The sequence below is a fragment of the Cynocephalus volans genome, chromosome 6 (assembly GCF_027409185.1).
Source record: "Cynocephalus volans isolate mCynVol1 chromosome 6, mCynVol1.pri, whole genome shotgun sequence".
Taxonomy (NCBI): Eukaryota; Metazoa; Chordata; class Mammalia; order Dermoptera; family Cynocephalidae; genus Cynocephalus; species Cynocephalus volans.
In genome coordinates, this window is record NC_084465.1 from 27721186 (window position 1) to 27736725 (window position 15540).

Here is a 15540-nt window from a genome sequence, read left to right on the forward strand (position 1 = left end):
AAAAAAAAAGGATATGTTCATGAGGATGCCCAGAAATTGGAACCTTTGTACACTGCTGGTGGGAATGCAAATGATGCAGCTGCTTTGGGAAAAAAGTTTGCTAGTTCCTCAAAATTTTCCTGTTGGACTGTTTCTCCCTTTTTGAATGGGAGTATATACTCTATGTGTTGGAGTGAGCAGGACTGAAGCCATGTTGGGACCTAAAACGATATGGGCTCTAAAAAGTTTATAAAAGACTCAGTTATTTTCTTGGGATGCATTTCTCTGAGTTCCCTCTTTTCCCGTGGTTATTTGATATTCTGGACCTTGGTTATGGGGCAAGATGACATTATTTACATGAACGTAGTTTTCTAGCGAGCCTGGAGCTGCAGACTTGAACGTACTGTCCAGACTCTGGGAAACCAAGGAAGACATCAGTAAAGCTAGGCTATGCCACCCCTCCAGCAGGACCCTAAGATCACAACAAGGATAGGTACAGAAGCCAGACGAGTCTTGGTGAGACTGCACCTGGCCCCTTGCACATCCCCCTCCCTCCTGCTTTTCATTTCCCACGTTGCATTCCCTCAGCTCCTCTTTAAACCCCACTGAAAACTTAAAGTGGGGAGACAGTTCTGGTCTGTCTCCTCAGACATCTGATAATAAACTTCCTGCCTCCCACCAACATCTGGGACTGATGAGTCTTGTTTCTGAACAGAGAGCAGTGGGACCCGGATGCCAGTAATATGTGCTGGTCCTGCCACTCTATCTTTGCAGTAGATAACTTGTTTTGATTTCACAGATGGGACCTTGGACTTTGGACTTTTGAGTTGAAATAAGTTAAGACTTTGGGGATGGAATGAATGTATTTACCTGTGAGAAGAACATAAACTTTGGGGAGCCAAGGATTGAATGGCCCCCCAAAGCCATTAAAGCTTAATCCCCATTGTAACTGTCAAGGTTGGGAAATCCTAGTATGGTAATTGAAAGGTGGGGTCTTGAAGAGGTGATTAGATTCTGAGGACCATGCCATAGTGAATGGATTAATAATTGTGGTCCTGGCCATGGTTCTGAGGACTTTAAAAGGAGAGCATGCGAAAGTCTCTCTCTCTCTCTGTTCTGCCATGTGAGACCCCTGCATTGCTGTAAAGACACCACCAAAGAAGACCCCCACCAGATGTGTCCCCTGGACTTTAGACTTCCCAGTCTCTGAAACTGTAAGCAATAAGTATTGTTTCTTTATAAACAACAAGAACTACATTGGAACGGGAGCCTTTTCTGAGTAATGCCCTCTCCTGAGCCCCTCTCCCTCTGGTGGGACTAGATCTCTTGGGGTGGCAGGGATTTGAGTTGCGACTGAGAGGCTCAAGTGAAGGGCAGTCAAATGCCTGAAACGTGGACCCGGAAACTCCCTTTGAAAGGTGACCTAGACCCGGGAGAGCAGTCTGGGCTGTAGACACCCTCACTGAGGGGCTCCTCCCCTCCAGCGACCTTTCCCTCCCACCTCCTCTTCTCTCTGCCTCCCCCCTCACCCCCTCTCAACCTCTGTGCCCCTTGGGACTGTTCTCACAGAAGCTCTGATTCTACTGGGAAAGACCTGCAGGACTTGCAGCTCTAGAACAGAGTCCAGCATGGAGTGAGACCACGCTTGTTGCTCTTTGCGGGCTGGGGTTGGGTGGGGGGGGGGTGCATTACGTGACTATGACCACACGATGCCACCCTTGAGCTGCACACACATTCCCCACCTGGTGGCAGGTGGCAGAGCAAGACCTGCTTTGCAGCTGGGTGGGATTGGGAGGCCAGGGTAGCATCTAGAGCAGGAGCTCCAGCGATCACAGGCATTAGTCAGCCCCACAGGTGTTGCCTGTTGCTCTCCTGCCTTCTCCAACTGATGTCTGGCTATCCCCAGATAGGGGCTTAGTTACCCTCCCACACCAAACAGTAATTGCTCCTGGACATGTAAACCCAGCCCTCCTTCCTGAACCTGCACAGAAAGCCCCCAGCCCCACTCAGGTAGCACCTTTGAATTCAGTGTGGGCTATACACCAGCTCACGTGCTGTCTTAGAATTGCCCATAGCAGTTTCTGCATAGGAAAGGATTCTGAAAGGGGAAGGGATTTTCCAGGTGCCTCGTTTCTTTTCTTTTTTCTTTCTTTCTTTCTTTTCCCTTTTTCAGTGGCTGGCTGGTATGGGGATCCAAAACCATGACCTCGGTGTTATGAGGCTGTGCTCTAACCAACTGAGCGAACCAACCAGCCTTAGGTGTTTTGTCTCTTGAGAGCTGTGGCTCTGTAACAGGTAAAGGGCTTGGGAGAACCTGACAGCACACCTCTCCCCTTGGGCTGCCTCGGTGTGAACAGCCACCAGGGCTGAGTGGGAGGATTCTTGATGAAGAGGGGCCCTGGAGCTCACCTTTTCCTGGTCAGAGAGCATCTCTCAGTGGCGGACAGGGAGATGATGCCCGTGTGGCCATCCCTGACCTGCTGTGGCCTCGCTGTTGCTGCAGTGGTGATCCTCCAGTCACCAGGCATCAGCAGGGTGGGAATCCACAGCCACCTGTAATTGTCATAACCCATCCTCTGCCCCCTTTAGAAAATGAGGACCCCATGACCTATATTTCAAATCTCTCCATACTATATAGGTCCTTCTCTGTCCTTTATCCTGACATGGCTCTCACCTTTGAGAAAGATTCCTTGGGCCCTAACCCAACCCTTGCATATGACCCCTGCCCTCTGCTCTGTCCCCTATCCCCTGGGGGCTGACATCCTGTGGGCATCTCCCACTCCCAAGGAAGTAACAGACTTTTCCCCAGGTCTCCCTTCCCTTCTCTTCTCCAGGGCATGCAATCCCATCTCCTCTTTCTAGAGGTTGCTGTATCCTAGGCAAGCAATGGTATCAATTCTGCTGAACTTCAGCAATCAAGGATTTTATTGGAAGGATTTGGGATGGTCCAAAGGATGAAGGGGGCAGTTGAAGGTCCAGGCCAGGAAAGGACAGATGCCACAGGCGGCAGAACCTCATCATCTTCTTGTCGCACAGCTGCAAGGATCAGCATCAATCATTTTGTTCCCAAGCCTGCATCCCTCTGAACAGGATGCTACTTCCCAGGCCTGTCTTGGGTCTTGTGTCCACTCAGTGGGTAGGGGAAGGCAGGACATCTTGAGTGACAATCCTGCTGGAGGTGCCCACAGTGTGAGAGGGGTCATTTCCCAAAAGAAGCTGAGAGGGAGGGCGTCTGCAGATTGAGGACAGAGTGCCAGGAGAGCCAAACCCCCAGTGTCCCCAAAGCAGTTTCCCCTGGCCTTTATCTGAGCCACTCCCTTTTCCCTTACCTTGTGGAGTGTCCCACTAGACATGGCCCCCTAGTAAGTGACTAGAAGTGTGGCATAACACTGAGGCACTGAGAGCCTCAGCGCTTGACTTAAGGTCACCCAGCAACTCTACGGGAAAGCCAGAAGGTCCCAGTTCCACTCATTGTTCTTGGGTTTGGTGTATGACTCACCTGCAGTCCTGGGGAGGTGGGGTTCTCCCCTGTGGACAAGGCCTCCTGCAGATACTTTTTGGGGTAAGGGCTTCCTGACTACTGTTGAGAGGAACAGCAAGCCCAGACCGCAAAAAGATCCAAAGGAGACAGCAGCCCTGCGGTGGCTGGATGGCTGGAGGGGAGGGGGCGGCCGCTCCGGCTACAGCTGCGCTTGCACCTGGCAGACTTGGTCAGGGAGGAGGAGACAGGACCTGGGGAGGGGAGGGGAGGAGAGAGCCCAGGAAGCAGGCAGGCAGCAGGAATCCCAGCTGTTATCCCCGCTCCCCTGTCCAATGTCACGACCTCATTCTCGCCTGGCCCAGTTGGTGAGGGGAGGCCGGCAGAATGGCGGAGCTGTGCGCACGCCCAGCATAAGAGGCTGCTTGAATCTGCATGTGTCCCCTTCATGTTCCATGTCTCCCTGCATTCTCCTCTACCTCAGAGTATTTTACAGCCTCTTGTTGGGACTGGGGTGTAGGCACTTGGTGCTTGCTGGGGGGGGGGGAGGTGCACAGGGACCTACCCAATGTCCTTGGTTCCACAGTGTCAGCACACTCAGTTCCCACTGGGGACTCTCCCAGGGTCACAAAACACCAAGAGCTCCAAGAAGAAGATGACATCATTGGATGAGACCTCCGAGGACACACACCTTTAAACTTGTAGGCGAGGGTCCCTGGTCTGCTTTCAGCAGATGCGACTGTTACGGTGAAGGCAGGGGTCCCAGTGCCAGCCTGACTTAGCCCGATTGAACCTCTCCTGCCCATCTCAAATGAGCCGCTTCACACAGGTGGCAGCTAAGCCCCCCACGTGTCACATGGCCTCCTGCTTCCATTATGCACGAGGTCAGGAGAGCTTCCTAGAAGTCCACAAGCCAGCCCCGCTGGTCTTACCTGCCTTACCTGGAGGTCCCCCGAGGCCCCAGCCACAGATAGTTAGAGGAGGTCCTAGAAGGATCAACACTGCAGGTTTGTGGAAGGGACGGTGTCTGCCTCTGGTGCTCTGCAGAGCTCGGGACGGGATGGTTTCCCTCTCACTTTCCCTGAAGGAGCCAAGGAGGCATCGGGGACCTGCTGGAGAGGAAGGCCCCGTGCCTTCCGCAGACGCCCAGCACAGCACGGGCTTGCTCACAACCGCCGGAGACGCTGGCCCTGCCTGTGGTCTGCTCAGGGAAGGGACCGGCATGTAGGGGTGTAGCCATGGATGAGGGGCGCAGCCATGGGGCAGGCTGCCATGGGGAATGTGGGGACAGAAGAGGCTCTGAGGGTGCCCTGACTGGACAGGTGTCCATGCTGCCTCCAGTGGATGGGCCTGCACTGGTGCTCTCAGGAGGAAGAGGAGGAAATCCTTCTTGTCCAGGGAGCCTCCTCTTCCTGGGTGCTCACTTCGGGCTGGGCTCTCTTCCCTGCTGTGACTCCAGCAGGAGTTAACTCAGGCAGCTGCATCCCGAGGGCAGGGACTGCTGTCTTCCACAGGGTGGGTTATTGCCCGCAGCCAGCTGTGAGCTCCGGCTGCTCCCAGGGTCTGCCTGGTCCCACCCCACCAGCCTGGTTCCCACAAAGTCTCTTGGGACTCCATTCCATGGCTCCCTCCTGTCCCACCCTCCCTGGTTGCAGCCTGTGCCAGAACCTGCCCAGGGACAACATTGATTGGGGGATGAGGGGCACACCATCCTTGTGGGTTTGAGCTGAGCCACAGAGGCCTTGATGCCCAGACCACCAGGGACAGCCAGCCCCTCCCTTGCTCTCTCTGGCATCACCAATGGCCTCCTCTTTCAAGCCTCTTCCATCTGATTCTGCATTCTCAGCACCTGCATCTATCTAGTGCTCAGTATGAGCCCACACAGTGCTGCAGGCTTTCCCTGTGGGATCTCACTGGTTTCCTACATCAGGAAATGGAAGGTCCTACTTCTAGCTTTAGAACAAACTCCTCGGAGTCCTCCCTGACTCCTGCCTCTCACACTTTACCTCTTGTTCATCAGCAAATATTATTGAGTCTGTCTTTGAAAAGCCTCTGGCCTGCTCCTTACCCCCTCCGCCAGCCAGTCTCTCACCTCCTGCCAGGTCCTCCTGTTTCCACTCTTGCTCCACACGTTTGGTCTCCACACAGCAGCCAGAGTGATCTTTTAAAATCAAAGTCAGCTCAGCCTCCTCTCTGCCAAAATCCACAGTCCCTAAGCATAGCTGACCACAGGGCTTAATCTTACACCCACCCCACCCTATCCCCATCCCCTGCCGTCTCTCTGACCTCATCCTCCACCCACCTCCTTAGCTTCTCTCCAGAGGCACTGGCCTCCTTGCTGGTCCTCACGCTGCCAACCGTGCCCCTGCCTCAGGGCCTTTGCACCTTTGCCTGGATGCTCTTCTCTGTATCCCCACAGCTTACTCTCTTTCCTGCTGGGTCTCTTTTCAAATTGACACCTTCTTAGAGAGGCTGTGATGGTTAAGTTCATGGGTCAACTTGGCTGGGACCCAGGGTGCCCAGATCTTTGGTCAAACATTATTCTGGGTGTGTCTGAGGGTGTTTTTGGATAAGATTAACATTTGAATGTGTAGACAGGGTAAAGCACATTGTCCTTCCTAATGCGAATGGGCCTCACCCAGTCAGTTGAAGACCAAAAAGGCTAAGAGAGAATCTGCTCTGCCTGACATCTCTGAGCTGGGACTTCATTTTTTTTCTTGTCTTTGGACTTTAACTGAACATCAGCTCTTCCTGGGTCTCGAGCCTGTTGGACTGCGACCAGAACTGCACCATCAACTCTCCTGGGTCTCCAGCTTGCTGACTGAGACCAGAACTGCACCATCAACTCTCCTGGGTCTCCAGCTTGCTGACTGCAGATGCAGGTCTTGGAACCTGTCAGCCTCCATAATTGTGTGAGCCAATTCTTCATAATAAATCACACACACGCATGCACACACACCCTCATTTTCTAAGCCCTTACCTGCTTGGTTATGCTTCATAATACTTATCACAACCAGACTTTATGTTTTATAATTTGTTGCCATATTTGATTTCAATCATCGCTATCTTTCCTGTGCCTGGCACTTAGTAGGTGCTCAATAAGTATTTACCAAAGAATGCACAGATGAAATGAGAGCATGGTGAGACTGTGCTTGGCAAACTGTAGAGAGTGCTCAGATGTGTAGAGCAATGAAAAATCAGCCCGTCCTCTCCAGAGGCCCTTCCTTCAAGAGCTCCCTCACTCCCCTTCTTGGACTCACGCACACCTCCACAGAGGTGGGCCCAGAAGTCAGTCCTGGCCCATATTTCTGGGTGTACCACTAACAGAACAACTCCACATGTGAGCCTTCCTGCTACTAGAAACCTATGCTTGTTGAAACCTGAATCTATAACCTTTTCTCCCAAATCAGCAACCCTCCAGAACTTTTCTGGCCAACCCACTCAGTCTGGGCATTCGTGGCAGGAGGGAGTCTCCCTGCAAATGCGGAGGAGGCCATAGGAAAGTTCCATTTCTCTCTACTCCCCACACCCACACCTCCAGACTGCTCCCTCCCACCTTAATAGGAAAGAAGCTTTCTTTGCAGAGGTAACAGGAAACACAGTGTCTGAAACATCCTCCTGTTGAGGTGAAAATGGCTGATATCCAAGACTTTCCTCAGAGTTCACTACATTTCACTGAAATGGAACTGGGGAGGGGGAAACAAGCTTCAAAGTGGTGAAATGGGCGTGGGGTGGAGAACAGGCCACATAGGAGGAAAAGTCCACCGAGGTGATGGGAGGTCAGGGGAGGCCAGGGGAGGTCGAGAGAGGTCAGGGGAGGTGGTGTGGAGGCTGGGAGGGGGGAGGTCACAGGGGGAAGGGGGAGGACCGCACTAGTCCACACAGAGCCTTTAGAGAAAGGTGCCCGTTGTCCCACACTGGCATGCATGGCGGGCCCACAGCGCCCCGCCAGCTAGCACCCCTGTTCACAGACAACGGACACAGCCATACACCGTGCTCTGGGCGAGCCTGCCCTCCCACCCCTAATTTTCGATCAGTCCCCAGGTTCTGCCTCCAAAGGCCCCTCAGATTCCAACTCGCGGCCACTCAACCCTCTCACCCCACCCTGCCCTCTGCAAGCATCGGCCCAACTCTCCTGGCTGTGGCCCCTCACCCCTGTGGGAATAGGCTGTGTACTCTGCTGAGACTCTCACCTTCCCAGTGTCCCTCCTGGGACGTGGCAAGCATGAAACATGAGGTGGCGCACGGGAAGAAGTCTTCAGCCTCCCTCTCCTCCTCCAGCTCCCACACGGCTGGTGGACCAGGTGCTCAGAAGTGCTTTCCTCAGGCCACGCCCCTTCAGATGGGAAGGGATGAGAGACCTTGTCAAGCACCTATGATCTAAGGGACACAAGCAAGGTGGGGAGGTCAGAACATCCTCTGGCTGAAATGTCTGCCCAACCCTGTAGTGCCAGCTCTTCTGCCTGGCACCCTCAGCTCAGACAGGACCAACCCCACCAGACCCCAGCACTGTCTCTTCTCCAGGCCCAGCCCCAGTCCCCTGCTCGCCTTCTGCCCCTCCCCCAGAACTCCCTTCTCCTCCCTTTCACAGAATGTCTTCCTCACCCGCCCTCTCCCTCGCCCTGTCTGAACCCCTCTCTGCTCAACCCCTAACAATTCTACCTTCTCCTGCAACTTCCCTTGGACACCTCAATCCCTTTCCCTGGATCCCTGCAGTGCGTTCCTCTAGGCCATTCACTGGCCCCACAGTCGCTCACTTGGCAGACAAAACTGAGTGCTGCACACGCCAAGCCCGGTGCTGGGTGCTGGGTGCTGGGTGGAGGGAGAGACGAGCCCACCGCCGACCCCGCCCTCCAGGAGCTCCCGGATTAGAGGGGAAGTGTGGACACGTCCCCCTGGATGCCCCAAGCCCCCCTCCCGACAAAACTCATCCTGCACTGAGCTCATCAGCCTGTCCTGAAGCCTGACCTCTCTCCTGGGCCCCCTGCCAATGGTACCGACACAGATAATGATGGGGCAACGTAGGGGCCCAGTGCTGGCGGGGGGGTTGGAGGGGGTGCCAGGAAGGGGAGACTCTCCAGGCTGGATGAAGGTGAGGGGCAGGAGGCTGGGAGCCTTCACCGAGAGGTCATGTCTGAGCTGTGCTGGGGAGGAGGGGGTTTGACTTGGGGGGACTGGGAGGGGGAGAGAGAGAATGTCAGGGCGGGGCTGGTTTGCAGGCGCAGCAAGAGGCGAGGTGAGAGAGAACCTCATGGCAAAGCCTGGCGGTGGGTGTCAAGCTGAAGAGTCTGCATTTCCTCCAGCAGGCGATGGGCAGCGCCTAAGGTTTTTGAGCAGGAAAAATTGGTGAGATTGACTGGAGGGGGGAGAGGCCGCTGGTGGGGGCGAAAAGAGAGGCTTCACGACAATTGCGACGAGAGGTAACGGGTGGGGGCCGACCCAGAGGATGGAAGTTCCAGACGGGCACTTTTTGTATTTCCCAGGATGTAACAGACAGGAACAGACAAGGTGCAGGCCGTCCGGGAGGCGGGGCGGGGCTCAGCGACGAGGACAGGACGAGCGTGAGGAGGTCGGTCACACACGGCACAGTCCAGTGTCACGGTCGGACAGGGTCGCTTTCCGCTCTCAAGGGTAGACTCGATAATGACGACATGTGAAGGGCAAAGGGGACAGAGGGAGGCAGAGATACAAGCTGGAGGAGGCAGGGAGGCGTGCAGGGTGCAGGCGCGGGGGCCTCCGCCGCGCTGCAGGCCACTGCCGGGGTGGCCGTGGGTGGCTCCCTGCGTCTCTCTCAAAGGCCAGCGCCAACGCCCCTTGATTCCAAAGCCGGAGTTCCAGACACACGGAGGAGACCTCAGTGAAGGGGCTCCCCCTGCCCCGGCTGCTCCTGCCTCACAGCCAGAGGCCACGCGGGCACCTCCACTTCCTCCAACCATTTCTAACAGGTCTCAAGGTCAAACTCCTAAGTGTCGCTTGAATCTACCCACTTGTATCCTGCCACCCACTGCGCTGCCCTGGAGAAGTCCGCCGTGTCCTCGCAACCTTGTTGGCCACAGTGGCCCTGCTGCCTGGTCCCTCCGCGGCCACAACTGCCCCTCGGACCCACGCGCCCCTCTGCAGCCACAATCATTTTCTCTTACTCCAAATCTGCTTATGTTCCTCCACCACTTAAAAGTCCTTAAATGGTTTCTTGCCACTCTTAGAATTAATTCACACATGATCATCTGCCGACTCCCCAGGCTCCTCCCCTGTCAATCTTCCCCTCTCTCGGGATGCTCCAGCCACATTGGCATTCTTCCAGCTCCTTGAACACTCCAAGCTTGCCTCGGGGCCTTTGCCCTTGCTGTCCCCTCTGCCGGGACGCCATCCCTATCACTCCACCTGGATAACTCGCAAGCAGCCTGCAGCAGGGAGCTTATTTATCACTCCTGCTGAGACCTTCCCTGAGCACCCAAATTAAATCCACCCTGTTAGTCCGTTGCATAGCACCCCGTACTTCTTCCCAGCTCTTAATCTCCTTTTGCAAATATATATGTATCACTATGATTTTTTTATTTGCTTAATGTGTATCTGTCCCAGTGGACTATAAATCCATGAGGATGCTGATGAAATAAAAGGAGGGAGGAATTAAACAAGGAAGGAAGGATGGAAAGAAAGGAGGAGGGGAGGGAGTGATGGAGGGTCTGGAGGCAGGAAGCTGGAAGTGTCCTTTGGATCCCGGGTCTGTAAGTATTCTAAGGTTCAGGTCGACAGAAAGAGAGTGACGGATCAGTGTCTACAGGGAAACATCCCATCCACCACCACCAGGGACAGAGGCAAAGTAGGCACAGGCCCCAAGCTCTAAGCTGGTGCCCTTTGTCTGTTGCTTCCCGGTAGTGCCAGGGGGTCACGGGGAAAGGGGATCATGCAGAGGGAAGCTGGGGAGTGACAAGAATGTGACCAAGAGAAGCAAGCCAACGAAAGTCATTGTAGCAAAGGTGGCTAGACTTCAGGCAGGACCAAGAGGTGAGGCTTCAGGGTCTTTTAGCCAAGTGGGCAAAGCAGCGCAGGGGGCAGGGCAAAGCCTCATCCCAAATGCTGATTGTGACCTCGTGTCTTGTTCTCAGAACCACGTTGCTGCCACTCACAGAGGCTGATTCTCCCTGCTCTTACACGAGGCAGTGCACTTTGCCAGCAGCAATCGGCTGCTGAGCCTTGCCTTTAAGGGCCATGTGTTCCTCTTGTAATTGCTCCTGCCTCAAATGACCTTTCCTTCCTGAAGATCTCTGGCAGAGGGTCTCTTCAACTGAGCATCCAATCTGTTCCTGTGTAACAGAACTCCCATTAAACAGTAGGCATTTTTATATCATGACTTCATCACCTGGTAAATGACTTTTATTTATTTTTATATTTTGAATTTTATTCATTTTTCCTCTTTTTACCTTCATATTTCCTGATTTGTCACCTGCTTGGTGACATGTTGCCCCTTGTAATTTTCTCCACTTAGTATTTATTTTCACTAGTTTGGGTTAAAACAGAAATATTTCTTATTCAAGTTTTACACATTAATTTAAAGGCCAGTATTTATACTCTTTTTATCAGTTCAGTAATAATACTATCCAGATCTATTGTAAGTTCTTATTGTCTTTGTAGTTTCATTAGCCATAAAATGAAACTAAATAGAGTAACAGTTGTTACTTAACATCTGAATCTTGTTCTTGTTCAGGAAATAATTTAGATAAAAATAACTATTGTATATCCTGAATGGTGTACGAATGGAGATACTGCTGTTTATAGAATTCCATTCTATTAATAATTTTAGAGTTTCCTGGTTTCTTTCTTTCTGATGCTAATAAAAATCCAACCTCCCACTCCCACTCCACCCATCTGAACTGGCTAAATCTGGGAACTTGAGCTGTGAGGTAAGGGAGGGTCTGTCACCCTCCCTCAAAATCTAAAAGATGTCACCTTTCACTGTGGCTTCCTGGGATCTGACCCCAATGAAAAATAACTTTTCCCAAAGGTTGAATATTCACGTGTGCAGAGAGAACACTCCTCCCCATTTCAAGTGGACCAGGCCTGGGAGCATCCTCCTGTGAAACTGGGGGGACAGCAAGCACCATCACCTGGCATGGCCGGTGAGTGGATCACACCCTCTGAGCAGACCAGGGAGCTGAGCTACTGGACCTGCCCAGAGAGGCCCCTAGAGAGGGGCCAGGAGCTTAGAACTGTGGGCAAGGGGACAGTCAAGGAGCTGGGAGCTGGTTCTAAAAGATGCATCAGAAGACCCAGTCTGGAGTGAGTCTGGGGACAGGAAATGGGGTCAGAGGATCTGGGCTGGGTTTGCAGCTCTGTCAGGGAGGCGCCTTGGTATGGAGGAGGCATTTGCTCCTCAGGCTGTGCCCACCACATAGTGACTTCCTCCCAGGCTGGTGAGAAGGCCTCTGGTCACTAACACAGCTTCCTGGGTTGTGGTTCCCGACTTGGGCAGTGGGCAGCTGCTGGACAAGAATGTGGCAGGCCCCAGAAAGTGACCCCTGACCCCGTACTACCCATAGCCAAGGAACAAACCTGCCTTCAGGTCTTCTCTACTATTACTGAGCTAGACCTCCAGACTCTGGCATGTCCTTGGGTGAAGAGATGGGAAGTCGTGATTCTGACTCTGAAAGGTTGTTTCCAGACTCAGGCCAAAAGCACAGGCCCTTGTGAAGCCCTGAAGAAAAGCCATCCGCTGCCCCTCCTACTCCTCTGCTGCCTCCCCTTCCCTCCTGTGTCACTTATCTTCTCTTGGATTCCCTTCTCTAGGTCTCTGTCTTCTGCTATCAAATCTACCTCCTGTGGAAATTTGATTTTTTTATTCCTAGGGCAATAAATGAAGCTGAGGGAGGAAAAGGCAGTGAGAAAAGTGGAGGAGAGGTGGTTTCCACTCAATGCTGATCCAAGGCCTGTAGGACAGGAAGACCAGGGCAGCTGTGAGAGAAAGACTCGAGGTGAGCAAGGCCCACGGACAGCAGCCATTTGCTGAGTGCCGCAGCATAGCTGTGGCATAAAGGAAAGAAAAACTGAACTCACAGACATGGTGAGGGAAGTCATCTGGCACTGGGGGTAATTTTGACCCCAGAGCTGGGGCAGAGAAGGTAAAAAGCTGGAGATGGACTTGCACTGCCAGCCATGTTACAGTCACGAGTACCGGACTTGCCCTCCTGACTTGAACAACAAAACATGTGAAGCACTTGTTTCCAGTCATCAGATGACAGGCAGCACAGGACCCTAATTGTTGAGACAAGGGAAATATAAGAAGCGAGGCCCACATTTGCCTCAGTTTCTACCCAGGGCACTTTTCAGATGGCAGAGATCAGAGTGCAGGGCTTCTAAAGGGGTGAGAATTTGAGGGCCAGGATAGATATTATGGGCTGAATTGTGCCCCTCTCCCCCCTCCCCAAATTCATATGTTGAAGCTTGGTAGAGTTTAGAAGTGTTGTCCCCTGAGAACTCATGTGGAAATCTGATCCCCAGTGTGGCAGTGTTGGAGACTGATTGAGTCATGGGGGCGGATCCCTCGTGAATGGATTAATGCTCTCCCTGGGGGAGGAGGGGTACTGAGTGAGTTCTCGCTCCATTAGTTCCTGCAAGAGCTCGTTGCTTAAAAAGACCCCGGCACCTCCTCTCTCTCTCTTGCTTCCTCTCACCATGTGATCCGCTTGTACCCACCAGCTGCCTGCCTCATTCTATCATGAGTAGAAGCAGCCTGAGGCCCGCACCAAATGCAGCTGTTCCAGAATCGTGAGCCAAATAAAACCTCTGTTCTTTATAAATTACCCAGTCTTAGGTGTTCTGTTATAGCAACACAAAACCAGACTAAGACAAAGCTCTAAACCCAAGTACCTCAGAATGTGACTATATTTTGAGATGAGGCCTTTAAAGACATGATTAAGTTCAATGAGACTGTTAGGGTGGGCCCTAATCCAATCTGATTCTTAGAAAATTTGGACACACAGAGAAACACCTTAATCTCATACTTTTAGCCTTAAGAACTGTGACAAGGTGTTCTTGAGTGAGAAGGAGACTGTAGAATCTACAAGGGCTCCTGGTGGGTGACTGGCTGAGGGCTGGTTTGCTATGCTTAGGGCATAGCAAAGTCCAGCAGAGAGTGGTTGCTGTGGGTGAGAGCTAACCCGGGTTACCACAGTTCATGCAGGGCCTGAGACAAAGTTCCAGTCCAGCCTCAGTAAATACTGCAAGCATTCAGTAGTGATCCCAGAAGTAACAACCATGCTCTAGAGTAAGTGCCATACACTAGGACCAACGGGAAAAAAAGCACAGCAAAGAAAAAAAAATTAGACTAACAGGATCAAGATAGTCCACCTCTAATTTAATGTCTCACAGAACAAAATTCAACACCCTTTAAAGGAAAAAAATATGAACTAAATTCCCTATAATGTACCTTTCATAATGTCCAGCATACAATAAAAATTTTCAGACATGAGAAGCAGGAAAATGTGACCCATGATCAAGAAAAATAGACCCGTAATTGTTTATTGTAAGCCAATAGAAACAGGCCGCCAACTAACAGAGATGTTAGAATTAGTAGATAAGGACTTTTAAATAGCTATTATAAATATGTTCAGGGACTTAAAAGAAAAAATATACATAATGAGTAAACAGATGTAGGAATTTTAGCAGAAAAATGAAAAGTGTAAAAATGACCCAAATGGAAATTCTAGAACTAAGCAGTACAAGATCTAAAACTAAAACTTCACTGGATAAATCTAATATCTGATTGGAGTCTGCAGAAGAAAAGGTGAGTAACCTTGAAAATAGATAAAGAGAATTATTTAATCTGAAGACCAGAGAAAAAATAATTTTAAAAAATGAGCAGAGACTCACTGACCCATGGGACAATATCAAGTAATCTGACATAGACACATGGAGATTCAGAAGGAAAGGAGGGAGAAAATTAGGCAGAAAAGAGTATTTTCAGAAATAATGACTGAAAATTTCCCAAATTTGGTAAAAAAAAATATCAACCTACAGATCTAAGAAAATCAGGAAACCCGAAGCAGGATAAATACAAACAAAAACACACTTAGTCACATTATTATCAAACTCCTGAAAATTGAAGCACAGAGAAAAATCTTAAAAACATCTGAAGGGGGAAAAAAGGACACATTAAACACCACAAATTATAGCTGACTTCTCATAAGAAACAATAATGATGAGCAGACAATGGAACAACATCTTTAAAGAGCTAAAAGAAAACAAGCAACCCCCCAAGAATAACAAAAAAACCCTGTCAACTCAAAATTTTACATCTGGTGAGTGAAAATATTTTTCAAAATCTAGGGAACACAGTTTCTGAAAAATGAAAGTGAAGAGAATCCATTGCCTGCAGATATGCATACCAAAATAATAATAATAATAATAATAATAATAATAATAATAATAATAATAATAATAATAATAATAATAATAATAATAAAGGAAGTTCTTCAAGCTGAATGGAAATGATACCAGGTGGAAACTGCTCTACAGGAAAAAGGAAAGAACAGAAAGTAAATACATGGGTAAATATAAAAGATTGTTTTTTCTCTTCTTAATTATCTGAAAGGCAACTGCTAAAAATAATAACATTGTATCATTGGGTATATATCATATATAAAAGTGAAGTATATGACAACAATAGCACAAAGAATGAGGGAGCATGAAATAATTCCATTGTAAATTCTCACATTTTATGTGAAACAGTGCAATATTAAGTAAGCGGACTTGATGTATTAAGGAAGCAAAGTAGAATCTCTAAATCTCCACTGATAGATGCATAGGCGTAGAGGAATCTCAAAAACATTACATTAAGTGAAAGAAGCCAGATATAAAATACTTTATACTGTATGATTCAATTTATGTGAAACTTTTTAAAAGGTGAAACCATGGTGACAGAAAGCAGATCAGTGATGTCCTGACACCAGGGATTGGGAGAGGGCACAACTGCAAAGGGAGCGGAGAAACATTTTAGGGAGATGGAACAACTCTATATCATAATTGTGGTGGCATTTACATGTCAGTATGCAATTAACCAAACTCATCATCAAACTGTACACCTAAAG